The 12,714-nt window shown below is 42.1% G+C and overlaps 1 protein-coding gene across 3 annotated transcripts in view; it reads left to right on the forward strand.

Annotated features, from left to right (window-relative positions):
- Positions 1–2,130: 2,130 nt before the first annotated feature.
- PCGF3 (polycomb group ring finger 3) overlaps positions 2,131–12,714 on the forward strand; it is a 54,747-nt gene continuing 44,163 nt past the window's right edge. For all 3 annotated transcript variants that reach the window (XM_051777525.1, XM_051777524.1, XM_051777526.1), the window contains exon 1: positions 2,131–2,428. The gene's annotated coding sequence lies outside the window, so the exon portion shown is untranslated. The remainder of the gene's footprint in view (positions 2,429–12,714) is intronic.

The raw sequence follows: 12,714 nt of genomic DNA on the forward strand, positions 1-12,714 counted from the left end.
CACTTTAATGATATAGCCAAAGGCATTAGAAGTGATGTTAGGTAATGAGGTTGAGAAGAGAGCAAACCACTGCCTGAGCTCTCCAAGAGTCACAACAGTCTTGTCATAAGAGGTATATTATAGTAGATTAACTGTTTGAATATGCATGGCCATATCATCTTGCTTCAGGTGCCAACTTCTAAAAAAGTTTTATAGTAAGGGAAAACCAACATCCATAGACTCTGGTCTTAACAGTTTTCCTGATCCGGAGTGTTCGGTCTGAAAACACTAGGAACAAAAAGAAACAAGCAAGCAAAAAAAGCAGGCATCCAGTTTATAATTTCATGCCCATTCTTACAGTTCATTACTTTTGCTTCTGGCTGCTTGAACCCCAATGCCAGAGGTCAAGCAGGAGGCCCCATTACTTTCTCTAATATATGCCTGTAAGCAAAGGCCCATGCAAAGTAATTTGTGGTTAAACTGGAAACAGAATTCATATTTCTGATATACAAGGTACACCTGTGTAACTACATAACTCTTCAAGTGAAACAAAGCAAATCAACAGTGCTGACGTATTTTCCATTAACACAGGCTTAGCTTCTGGAAAGCACAGCTCCTAGAGCAAAGCACAGACCCTGAAGTCTTGGCACACGATAAAGGCTTGGTAGTTTGTTGGACAAGGAGGGCTTGAGACATGTCAGACAGACCATTTTCAGTAACATTTCCAGACAAGGTGGAAGACTGCCTTGTGGCTTGTTCTTTGTTGGCAGGGAAGAAAGAAAGAAGGGGGAAAGTAGGTATTTTAATGCATTACATGGAAAATATATGCATAATTGGCAAAGTAAAGATTGCTTTGGTGTCTTAAGAGTTTGGACAGGTGAATTTTTAAGTACTTGTCTTCACAAGTTTAGCATTCAGCTATTTGGTATGAACTTGAATTTAGCATGGGCTTCCCAGGCTTTGTGTGTACTTCTTGACCTAAGACCTCGCACCTTTGGAAGACTGAATATTTGTCATTTCATCAGTTGGAAGTGTTTTGAGTCACCCGCAGTTTGACACCAAGGTGTGGGTCTTGCCACCAGTGTTCCTATTCACCCAGCTCATATTCAAGTTTCTGGACTTCTCAGTTGAAAACACACCCGTGCACTTTCGAGGAAAACCTTTGAGAGAGAGGAGGCAGCTTGGAGCAATGCAGAGCCACATCCTGATGGAAAGCCAACCAGCTTTGCTGATCTCACCCTCCTGCTCACAAGTTGGATGGATTTTTCAAGGCCAGGCACCCTGGGGACTTACTATCGCTGCTCTTTGCTGGTGTGGCCTCACCCTGAATATTGTGTGCAGTTTTAAGCACCACAACATAGGAAACATATTAAGCTATTAGAGAGTGTCCAAAGGAGATGAAGGGCCTTGAGGGGAAGCCGTAAGAGGAGTGGCTGAGGTCTCTTGGTCTGTTCAGCCTGGAGAAGAGGACACTGAGGGGAAACCTCATTGCAGCCTAGAACTTCCTCACAAGGGGGGGTAGACACTGATTTCTGCTCTGTGGTCACCAGTGACAGGACCCAAGGGAATGGCCTGAAGTCAGGGGGGACATTTAAGCTGGATATTAGAAAAAGGTTCTTCCCCCAGAGAGTGCCTGTGCCCTGGAACGGGCTCCCCAGCGAAGTGGTCCCAGCACCAAGCCTGGCAAGAGTTCAAGAAGCGCTTGGCCAGTGCTCTCAGGCACACGGTGTGGCTCTTGGGGATGGTCCTGAGCAGGGGTAAGAGCCGCACTCGATGATGCCTCCGCGTCCCTTCCAGCTCGGAGCAGCCCGTGACTCCACGCCGCGGTGACGGGGTCGGGGCCCGGCCCGGCGGGGGCTCCAGGACCCCCTTTCCCGGACTCCAGGACCCCCTTTCCCGGGGCTCCAGGACCCCCTTTCCCGGACTCCAGGTCCCCCTTTCCCGGACTCCAGGACCCCCTTTCCCGGGGCTCCAGGACCCCCTTTCCCGGGACTCCAGGACCCCCTTTCCCGGACTCCAGGACCCCCTTTCCCGGGACTCCAGGACCCCCTTTCCCGGACTCCAGGTCCCCCTTTCCCGGCCCCTCTCCCCGGGGGAGGGAGGAGGGGGCGGCCGGCGCCGCTCCCGGGTGAGCGCCCCTCGCGCATGCGCCGCAAGCGCGGCGCCCCCGCTCGGCTCCGGTCGGGCCGCGCTCGGCTATTTCCGCCTCTTTGTTTTAAACTCCGGGCCGAGCCCTTTAATTCCCCCCCCCCTTTTTTTTTTTTCCTTTTAATTTTCCTGGGAAGGGGAAGAGGGACCGGTGTTCCCCCTCCGCCTCGCGCTTCCGACCCCTCTGCTCTCTGCTCTACGGTGGCGCCCGGGGGAGGACGGCCCGGGGAGCGGAGGGTTGGCGGCGGCGGGGGGAGCCCCCGCTGTAGCCCCGAGCGGCGGCCGCGCCCCCCCCCGTCAGGTCAGTGCGGGGCCGGGGGGTGCGCGGGGGTCCCGGCCTTGCCCCGCCGAGGGGCTGGAGGGCAGCTGAGGGGCTCGGGGGCGGGGCGGGCCCGGCGATCCCCCGCCCTCCGCGGGGTATTTGCGGTGGGGGCCGCGGGGTACGGGAAGGGCCGGGGGGGCTTGCGGGGCGAGGGTCTTCCCCGCCCCGGGGGCGTGGGGGGCTGCGGAGGAGCGGGCCGGGGGCTGGGGGGGCTGCACTCGAACTTTCGGGGCGGGCGGGGGCCGGTCACAGGCGGGGTCGGGGTTCTGTGGGGTTCACTCGTCAGGGAGCGCCCCGCGGGCCTGTCCCTGTCCCTGTCCCTGTCCCCGCTCCGGGGGAAGGTGGCTCTTGGCTGCTGGGGGAAAGGAAACCCCCACACCCCCCGCCCCACACCTTCCTACCCTCGGGAGGAGTTGTCTGTGGTGTGTGGGGGGGTCTGGGCAAGGCTCCAGGCTTAGGGAGAAAGGGTGTCTGAGGGGAGGGGTGTGGATGGCGTTTCCAGTAAGCCGGAGAACAGAGGGGGACGCGTCCCTTGGGTGCGCGACCTCAGCCGTGCAGGTATGTGGATCCAGTGCTGTGTGTCTGGGATTCGAAGTCGTGAGAAATAGGAAAGGAATTGATACTCACAGGTGAAGTGTGGAATGCTGGTGCTTTGAATTGTTCGAAGGTGTAAGGACATATATACATATGTATGTGTTTCATATTAAAAAGTTCTGATAGTTTTCTAAGCCACTGAGTTCTAGTTCTAGCCACTGAGTTGTGGTGGTGTCACATTTGGGCTTTTAAGTTGGTCACTTTTAGTCTGAAAGTGCTGATTATTACTTCAGTGTCCTGTGTGGAAAGTTTAGCATGTCCCAAAGTTAGTAAGGCTCACAGGAGGTTTGATTATTATGACTTATGACGTACTTAGGTGTTCTTTTGTTACTTTGCATGTTCACATTTTCTCTTTTTTTTTTTTTTGAATTGTTACAAAACTGTTAGTCTATGCATGCTTTCTGTCAAATCAGTTTAGCCCTTTCATGCTTTCTGTTTGAAATGCATGCCTCTGAGAAACAAGTTAAAGAAATTCTGTTTTATTACCTGTATGTGGTCTGGAACTTGATGAAAATATTAATTTCTTTTTGGCATTTTGCAAAATAATGCTGTGTAATTTTCTTCATGCATTTCACTGAAGAGTTAAGTTTGTGGATGAAAAGCTTTGAGTTACAAAAAAAAAAGTCGAGTGAGCCTTTATGTTTAAGGAGCATTCCATATATGTGTCTTCCAATGTAGATTGGTCTCCTTTATGCATAAATTTAACATAAATTACGTATATCCTAAATATGTTGGTTTGAGTCTTTTTAGTACTATGTAATGTGCTTTTTAAAAATTATTATTGATTATTGTTGTGTAGGATACTAGTGAATCTCTATGTTTGTTCTTCTAATGGCAAGTCAGGTGAGAATCTCAACTGCAGTACTCATCATGTACCTCATAAAGGTGCTCTGCAATTCATAAAATTCTTTGTTTGGTTACAAAGGTGAATAGAAACAGAAATCAGCAGCCTTTCTGTTTCTTTTTAAGTTGTATTTGTTGGTAATTTGAGGATATTTAAGAGAGTACAGAACTTGTGCAGAACCAAAGGTACTTGGTGAAAACATGTAGGATGCATTAGAAGAGGGTCATGCGATTTTCTAGAGATGCTTAGGTGTACTGTGATAGAGAGCTTGGAAATATAACATTTCATAAAGCACTTTTTGAGGAAAATCTATTTTGATTTCTCTCTGTGGGCTGATCTGGCCTGCTTGATCTTGTTACTCTGCTGTCACCATAGAAAATCAAGACTTAGCACTTGTAAATGTTGTAATGAAGTCGACTTAGAGTTTGTAATTATCCTAGCCTAATACTAATGCCTAGAATGACAGAAATTAATTACCGTGCTAGGAAAGATTTCTGCTACTAAGAGACTGTAAAGTACAGCTTTTGGTCGCTGCAGCTGTCCTGCTCTTACTTCTCCTGTCTACTTAAGTGATTTAGAGGACGTCATCTCAAAGCTTTGTATTTGAGATACAGGTAAGTTTTCTCGTCAAGGACTATTCTACACCTGCTTTAATAGCTTGAATTTCTTTTTTTACACGTGGCTGTTTAATGTAGGTGTTGTGGCCTTTCTAGCTTTTGTCAAGTAATGATCTCCCAGGACTGAAGTAATTCCAGATTAAATTCCTGAACTCTCTGGGAAACAGTTAGAAGCAGTAGGAGCATTTGCATTGAAAGCTCCAAGCTAGGTACTACCTGTGAGGTAGACAGTGGACATGGTATTTTGAAACGCATGTTGATAGCATTTCACTCTTCATCTACTGTCTTAAGATATGATACCAGCTTACAAGAAAGTATAAGGACATCTTGTATGTTATAAAAGAAACGTTTTCTCCCTTTGGCACGTGTGTGGAATTAGAATTACCAAGTGGAAGCCTGTACTGATAATGGTGTTTGGATGTGCAGTGGATTTAAAACTGTCGGCATTCCTGAGAGTTTATTAATCTAAACTCTGGTCTCTTTTTTCATTGCTAGTGAAGATGTTTAAAGATAGTTGGAACTTCTCTGATTTGCCAAGTTAGGTGTGCTGTCATACTTAAAGGAAATGTAGAGGAAAACCTGCTCAGGGCAATTTGATTATAGTAGGTTAAAAGCCAGGCAGAAGCTGCCCATGTCTTTTAGTTTATACAAGACTTAATTTGAAGCTCTGTCTTGAAGTAAACTTAGAGTATTCCTTGCACCTCTCTTTTTAAAAATGTAAACTTGCTGTTTACTTCTTGTTATTGACTGCAAGTTTAGCTAGGATGTGAAAGTCATATATGCAATAAAAGGGAAAAAAGAAACAGGTTATTTTGTGTCCAAAGCAATCTTTTCCATTGTGATATGTAACACTGCTTCATTGCTAAAAGAAGAAACACTGTAAACAGTGGTTTGTTCTATAATTGCTCTAAAAAACCAACGGAAAACTTGCTGATTTTATCTAAATTCATAGAATAATAGAATGGTTTGGGTTGGAAGGGACTTTAAAGATAGTCTAGATCCAACCCCCTGCCATGAGCAGGGAGGTCTTCCATTAAACCAAGTTGCTTAGAGCCCCATCCAGCTTGGCCTTGAACACTTCTGGGGTGGGGCATCCACAATTTTCCTGGGCAACCTGTTCTTTGTGCCTCACCACTCTCACACCTAGTATCTAATCTAAACCTGCTCTCTTGCAGTTTGAATCCATTGCCCTTGTCCTGTAAATACACACCCTTGTAAAAAGTCCCTCTCCAGCTCTCATGTAGGCTCCATTCAGGTACTGGAAGGCTGCAATTAGGTGACCCTGAAGCTTTTTCTTCTCCAAGCTGAACAATCCCAATTCTCTCAGCCTTTCCTCACAGCAGAGGTGCTCCAGCCCTCTGATCATCTTCGTGGCCCTCCTGTGGACTCAGTCCAACAGGTCGATGTCCTTCCTGTGCTGAGGACCCCAGAGCTGGACTCGAGAATGTTCCAGGTGGGGTCTCAGCAGAGCAGAGCAGAGGGACAGAATCCCCTCCCTTTCCCTACTGGCCACCCTTCTTTGATGCATCCCAGGACACAATTGGCTTTCTGGGCTGCAAGTGCCCATTGCTGGGTCATGTCCAGCCTCTCACCCACCAGCACCCCCAGTCCTTCTTGGTGTGGCTGCTCTCGATCTGTTCATCCCCAGCCTGATTAGTTTGTGAGGGCTTCCCTGTCTGTGAGGGCTTCTCAGTCTGGAGGGGGCTCTCGGCTGTTGCTTGGGAGTCCCTGAGCTCGGGAACCCCCCTGTACAGCTTGATTTAATGCTCACCCCCTACCTTACCTCAGTCGCTGCTGGTGCTGCTGTTGCCTCGCCGATGGGCTTAAAATTAGATTTTCTTAAGTTAATTTTATGGAATAAGTGCGCCTGTACTTAAATCAGCAGACTATGAAAGTGAAATACCCAGCGTGGTGAGAACTAGTGAGAATGAAAGTCTTACTTACCACTGAAAGTTTGATTGAAGGTTACTACTGTGGAGACCTGAAGTCTTGCAGTCATATGGGAGAGCCAGCATTGTAGGAAGGGATAAACCAGCACTGAGTTCTCTTTTTCCCCCCCTCTTTCTCCTTCTCCTTAATTCAAAGCTGTACTTTATACTAGGAACTTCAAACTATATGTAGGAACTTAAGGGTCTCTTTATTTTTTTTGACAAACACAACACATACTTTTCAAGAGTAGGGAGTGGTACAGATCATTCAAAATTAGGGGGAATGACGAACTATGGTGAGCTCAAGTTACTTGTTCTTTGTGCCAGAAAATTACTGTTCTCACAGTTATGACTGCCTGTTTTTAAATCACAATCATAAGTAGATAGAGCCAGTGGGGGAAATTGTTGAGGGGAAGAACTTGTAGGAAATTGTAGGGGTGAGAACTGGTGAAAATAAGAGGTATATGTAGTGGTGTTAGTATAATGTGCGGTGAGTTTGTAAGGAAGAAATACACAAGTGTGGAAACCAGTCCTTTTTGTAGTTTTGCTGACAGTAGAAGAACTCAAACTAGGTCTGGCATTATTTTCTATCTCTGCAAAGTATCAAGGAGCAGACTTATCCGTACGGACATTTATTTGGAAGGATCTTAAGAGATAACTAACTTGTATTCTGACTTTGTAACTGATAATAATTTAGAACTTTGTCTACATTAGAAAGGCTCATGTTTTGGCAGCAAAATAAGGATCCTTCTTGTTTGAAACTGAGACTGTCCTTATTATTGGAAACCATAAATTCATTTTGATTTAAGATAGAAAGCTTTCTGTGTATGTTTAGTGTCAGTGAAAATATGCTGTGCAGTATTTGCTTAATCAAGAGAGGAATAGTTTTTTCAAGTTACCAGAATGAGTATGATGTTATTTGTTGACTTGCAAATGACCATCTTGTCAAGCTTTTCACTTTTATTTAAGAACTTTCTTTTTGCTCTCCACATAACCAGACAGTATATGATACTATCTTTAGTTAATTATTGTTGAGTAATGTCACAGTTACTTTATATGTAATATAAATTTTGTGTGAATTACGGGTGATGTTATGCCAGAACAGGTCATCTCTGTTACACTTTTGCAATGTGCATGCAAACATGAATATAGTGTTTGTTATCATACATGTCCTTTAGTCATGGAAACACATCAGTGCAGCATTTGATGAGTTTTCAGGTAATGTGTTGTGCTGTACATTTTTTTCTAGTTTGTCGCGTGAAAGAGCAAGCTGAAAGGTACAGTACAGCTGGCCAAGTTATATATTCTTTATTTATGAATAGCTGTCTCTGACATTTCTTGTGGTATCTGAACTATTAGTTTGAGAACACAGATTGGCATCATGAAAGCCATGGGTCAGTTGGTTACTTAGTGAAAGGACATTGCCAAATTTTAGCTTGTTAGACAAAGTGGTTTTTTTATTATAAAAAAATTTATTTGTTGCACTAAGCAGTGGCAATCAGTAGAATAAATTTGAGGAATGGGATTTTTTTTTTTTTTTTAACATAGTGCCACGCTTTGTTCCTTTAGAGTGACTTTTTTCAGAAATCATTTGGAAGTAGAGACATCTGGAAGCTTAAGCTCTGTCTTGGGACTAAGGTCAAAATGGTCTGGGATCTTAACTCCTGCATTTCAGATGATTGTATTTCATACTGTTCTGTTGTGATAATCACTGGATTTTGTTTAATTTATATTTTTTCCTAAAATATGAACTATGTTCTAGACACAAGGACTCGGATATTGATTTCAGGATTCAAAATAGGAAGAGGTAAGGGAATTTTTTATGTGCTTGTTTAAGTACCTAGTCACACACACTGCTAAGAATACATATGCCCCTGTTTCTATATCAAATTATTTATATTTCAAAGTGTAGCTTTTGTTAAATTTGTATCTGTTAAAGATACTTCTGATGCTGTTTGCTCACTTAAGAGTGCTAACACGCTGTATTCAACCAAGTCTTCTTGATGCGTGTAATGTTCTTCCTTCCATCTTTGAAGTTATTCCTTTCTTCTCGGGTGTGGACCCCCAACTAATGTACAATGTTTGCCTGGTTGCTTCTGGCTGCACTTAGGAAAGCTGCCCACCCCCTCCAGCTGCAGTGCTACAGCAAAGGTTTAGTCTTTCTTTACCATTGTTCTAGTTGGTTGTTCACTGTCTGTTTTTTAAGCTTTACTCAGTCTTTTTCAGGGAAAGGAAGAATAACGTCACCGCTTGTTAAACGCTCGCTTAGAATTTCTTGTTCACAAGTTCAAGTTGCTCTTTCCCTGTGCAAAAGTCTGCACTTGTGGAGAAGTTCTTCGGTGTGTAAAAAGATCAGTAAAAAAATTTCACTCTTGAGTGAAATTCATGGACTTACAGATAAATACTTACCTGTTTTAGTAACGTTTCCATGCATGTGTTTAATTTGTTGAATGAAATAATTAAACTGTCTTTTCCTATAGCAGTTTCCTTAAACTGATTGCAAAGTAGCCTTGCATCTTTATGCTTTAAGATCATACTTTTTATGTTGGGTTACCATGAGACAAAGATTACTTCACAGATTTTTAGTTAAAATCTTGGTAAAAGAAAGTTCTTTGGTCTATGCTTATACTGTTCTCAGACAAATTGCAGAGAGATGACCAATATTTTTGTATTTTTCTCTGGAAAATGTCCATATATGCTTTTTCTGTCATTGGAATACTCTAGCAATACCTTATTTTACCAAAAGTTTCAATCTAACTCTTATTGACTAAGAGGAGTTTAAATGAAATGTGCTTTTTAATAACACTTATACTTGTTAAGAGTAGCATTATGCTTGGTGGCAACAGAGTAAATAGTTTATTTTCATACCAATTTATTAATTTTGCCTTTCTAATCTTGTACTTCTCTTTCTTGTCTGACTAGAATGAGGTCGAAATCCCTTCAAAGATCAGGTTATTCCGTAAAGAAGTCTTGTGTTTATATTGGTAAAATGCTTCATTCATCCTTCTTTCTTTGACTACTGGCCACAAGAAAAGTAGTCTAGACTTGTATAGTCGTGTGTCTGAGGTAATGTAGATGGCACCAGACCAGGTAAAAAGGATTCTGGGTAGCTAGTGGAGCAGTTTTCTTCAGTTCACCTTACTTGTCAGGTTCTTTCAAATTTTGATAGAAGTTACCAGAAGCTGTCTGTGCAGATTGATCCACGTGGTATTAAGTGAATCTTGAAGGTTTCTTTTCATTATCTTCAAAGTACATAGGTGGGAAAAGTGCTGTATTAGTTGCTCTAATTTTTAATGTAACTTTTTAGGTGTAATCTTAGGTGCTACCACTGGAAATTGTTTATCGGAGTTAATTTGCTCTAATCTGTAACAGTTATTCAAATTATGCAAGGTTATTTTTCCTAGGTAATAATAGCTCATGGGTTGTGTAATTATGATTTAATGACTAACAATGGCTTGAATTTGGATGAATTTTTGCAGATACAGACAGGATAATTTCTTGGTTTGTTTCCCTTTGGTTTTGGTGGGTTTTTTGGGTTTTTTTGAACAAAGATGTATTTTACCCTGGCCTTTGTATGTATTCATTGAATTTTCAATACCATGGGATGAAAATAGGTGTAGGACTTATCCTATATATAAGCTATTCTGTGATCAAGTATGTAAATGAATTATGGTCTTCAAATGAATTATTTTTGCTGTTTCCCTTTGGGAAGAGAAAGTACATGCTGTCCCCAGGTTTCAGTTCCTCCCTCCATGACTTTCATATTGGAACCTCAGGTAGACTTCCAAAGCCAGTGCTCTGTCAGAGCATTTAGTCTTCAAGCACAAGCATGAGTTGACAGTGAGTTGAATTTCTGGAGGTGTTTGGAAAGTGTCATAGACATTTGTTTGATCTTTAGAATGGGGAAGTACGGGGTGTCAGCATACGTGAAAAGATTTTGGAATCCTCTTCTGTAACCTCCATTATTATGCCTGATGCTACCATAAAATATATTCACTGGAAGAGTGAAGACAAAGGAAAAATGAGCTGCTTTTGCTTCTCCCTCAGATTCCTTAACCACTTATGGCTTCCCATGATAAGTAACCTTTTTTCGACTTACTCATCCATTATCACCATCTGCAGAGTTTGACAATTTTAGCATTCAAATGGAAAAAAAACCCCAAAATTCAGCTCTCTCCTCACAGCTTTAATCCAAAACCAAAGGAATGAGCTTTTTTTCATCTTTTTTTTCCCCTCTGAAATTACTTCTTTCAAGTATGAAGAGACCTACACATGGTAAATACTGAGAACAAAAAGTCTTTCCGATGCCTGGGGTTTGCTGTGTGGAGATCTCTGTGAGACATGGTCCTTTCTGACCTTGTCAGCCAAACTTCTACTGATACCTGTTTGTTGCAATGATTATTAAGGTGTGTTCTGAAGAATGGAGGGAGACAGTGACAGTGTAGATGTCACTACTGCGTTTTTGTTAATGTTGGTACGTTGTTTTGATTTTCTCTTATGGCAGTTCAATCTCCAAAAGTAGTTCTCGGTGAATTGCAGAGAGGAACCAAATTCAACCCTATAGAGGCTACTAGCAGGCTGCAGTAGGTAATATTCTGCACTGAAGGACTTTCTTCTCTTTTTACTGCATGTCACACATCCATCTAATGTTTGAAATTTGCTGTAGGAAGCAATAAGGGTCTATGAAAGTGATTTTGCTTTTAAAAATTCCTATGGGGAGACTTAAAGTATACCTGGAATACAATTATTATGATAAGTAGCAGAGATGGTGTTTGTTTATTTACTTATACCTTGCATGGACTGTCAGACTCTGTTTAGGCTGAGCCTTTTCAGAGAATATTTTTTCTGCAGTTTTTGAGTAGTTTGTATCAATGTGTGACATAACAGTTTTGTTGGTAACAGCTCTCTCTTTGAATGCTAATCATCAATTCTTTGATCACTCTGTAAGTTCAGTGATGTTTCTAATGACGGATACCCTTTCATACAGAATGAGTCAAAGGTAAATATAAAAAGCTTTAGTTAATAGAAGACGCTGCTTTCTTTGTAATTTGCTGCTTTTTGATCTGCTACTGTGGAGTAGAAAAGTTCTAGAGTGTATTATAGAATCATTATGTCCATGTGAAATGCTGTCATGACTCCTTGCAGCAGCATTAAAGCCATTGAGTCGTTATTTGTCTGCTTTCATACTGTTTTTTCACAAGGTGTCTCTTCTACAAAAAAACCAAGAAGCTGGTCCACTGTTCCATTCTTCTACAGATTTTATTTTTCATTAAGTCTATTACTTTGTTTCACTTTTCTGTAAGTGCTGTCTTTTGTACTTGAAGTTGGCAAGATCTAGCTGATTTGCAATTTGTTTTCTGTTTCAACTTATTTATTTTCACTAACATTACCTGTAAATGCCGACATCAGTGCCTTGTTTTAAGGAATTCTGAAGACCTTTGTGCAAAGATCTAAACACAGAGCATGTCTTCAACTTGGTTATGGGCTAAAACTACTGAATTTGAGTACAGACTATCATTTTGAGGGATCTTACTAATGTATGCTGTAAAAATAGCAGTTGAGAATTTTGTCTGTCAGGCAAGTTGGTGGATCTAGCTCTCATTACACCTGCCTTTTTTCCTGAAGAGTTTTTTCCTTGCTCTTCTGCTACATTAAGTCTGTACTACCATAAAGTTGCCTTCATCAGTGATTTATGCTAATATTCTGTTAAAATAATCACCTGATGTGTAAGGAATTTTAGCTTCAAGGTGGCCTTCTCCAGCAAGGGGTGTGGACAGTTGCAGCTTGTCATTTCCAACACTGCAGAAGTGAGGTTGTCGAGGCCCTTGCACAAATGGTGAAATTATTTTGTTGCCTTAATAATTTAGACCTTTCAGCTCCTGCCTACTGTTTTAAATAAAGCAGCAAATATCATGTCACAGCATTGATTAGGTCACAGTGAAGAATTCAGTTGTAAGTGCTGAAGTCTCTGATACTGTTGTTGTCCACTGGATTATTCTGTCTAGAGTCCTTGTCCCCTAAACCAGTGTCATGTTGCAGTATTAGGACACTGACAGACAAGATAGTGATGTTGTAATGGTGTTGCTCTGCCTTTTGGTTAGAGTTTGCAGAACTACCTGTTAAGAATTACTTTGATGCAAAGTTTAGGATGATTGAATGATATTCCATTTGTACTATGAGGTTTTCTTGAACTGTGACATATTATTAGATTGTCTGTTAAGATGGTTTTTTTCACTGCATAAACTTTGGAAATCCTTGGTGCAACATTGACAGCGAAACGTA

This window comes from Manacus candei, unplaced genomic scaffold, assembly GCF_025592945.1.
Source record: "Manacus candei isolate 608988 ecotype Guabito, Panama unplaced genomic scaffold, ASM2559294v1 h1tg000010l, whole genome shotgun sequence".
NCBI classification, from domain to species: domain Eukaryota; kingdom Metazoa; phylum Chordata; class Aves; order Passeriformes; family Pipridae; genus Manacus; species Manacus candei.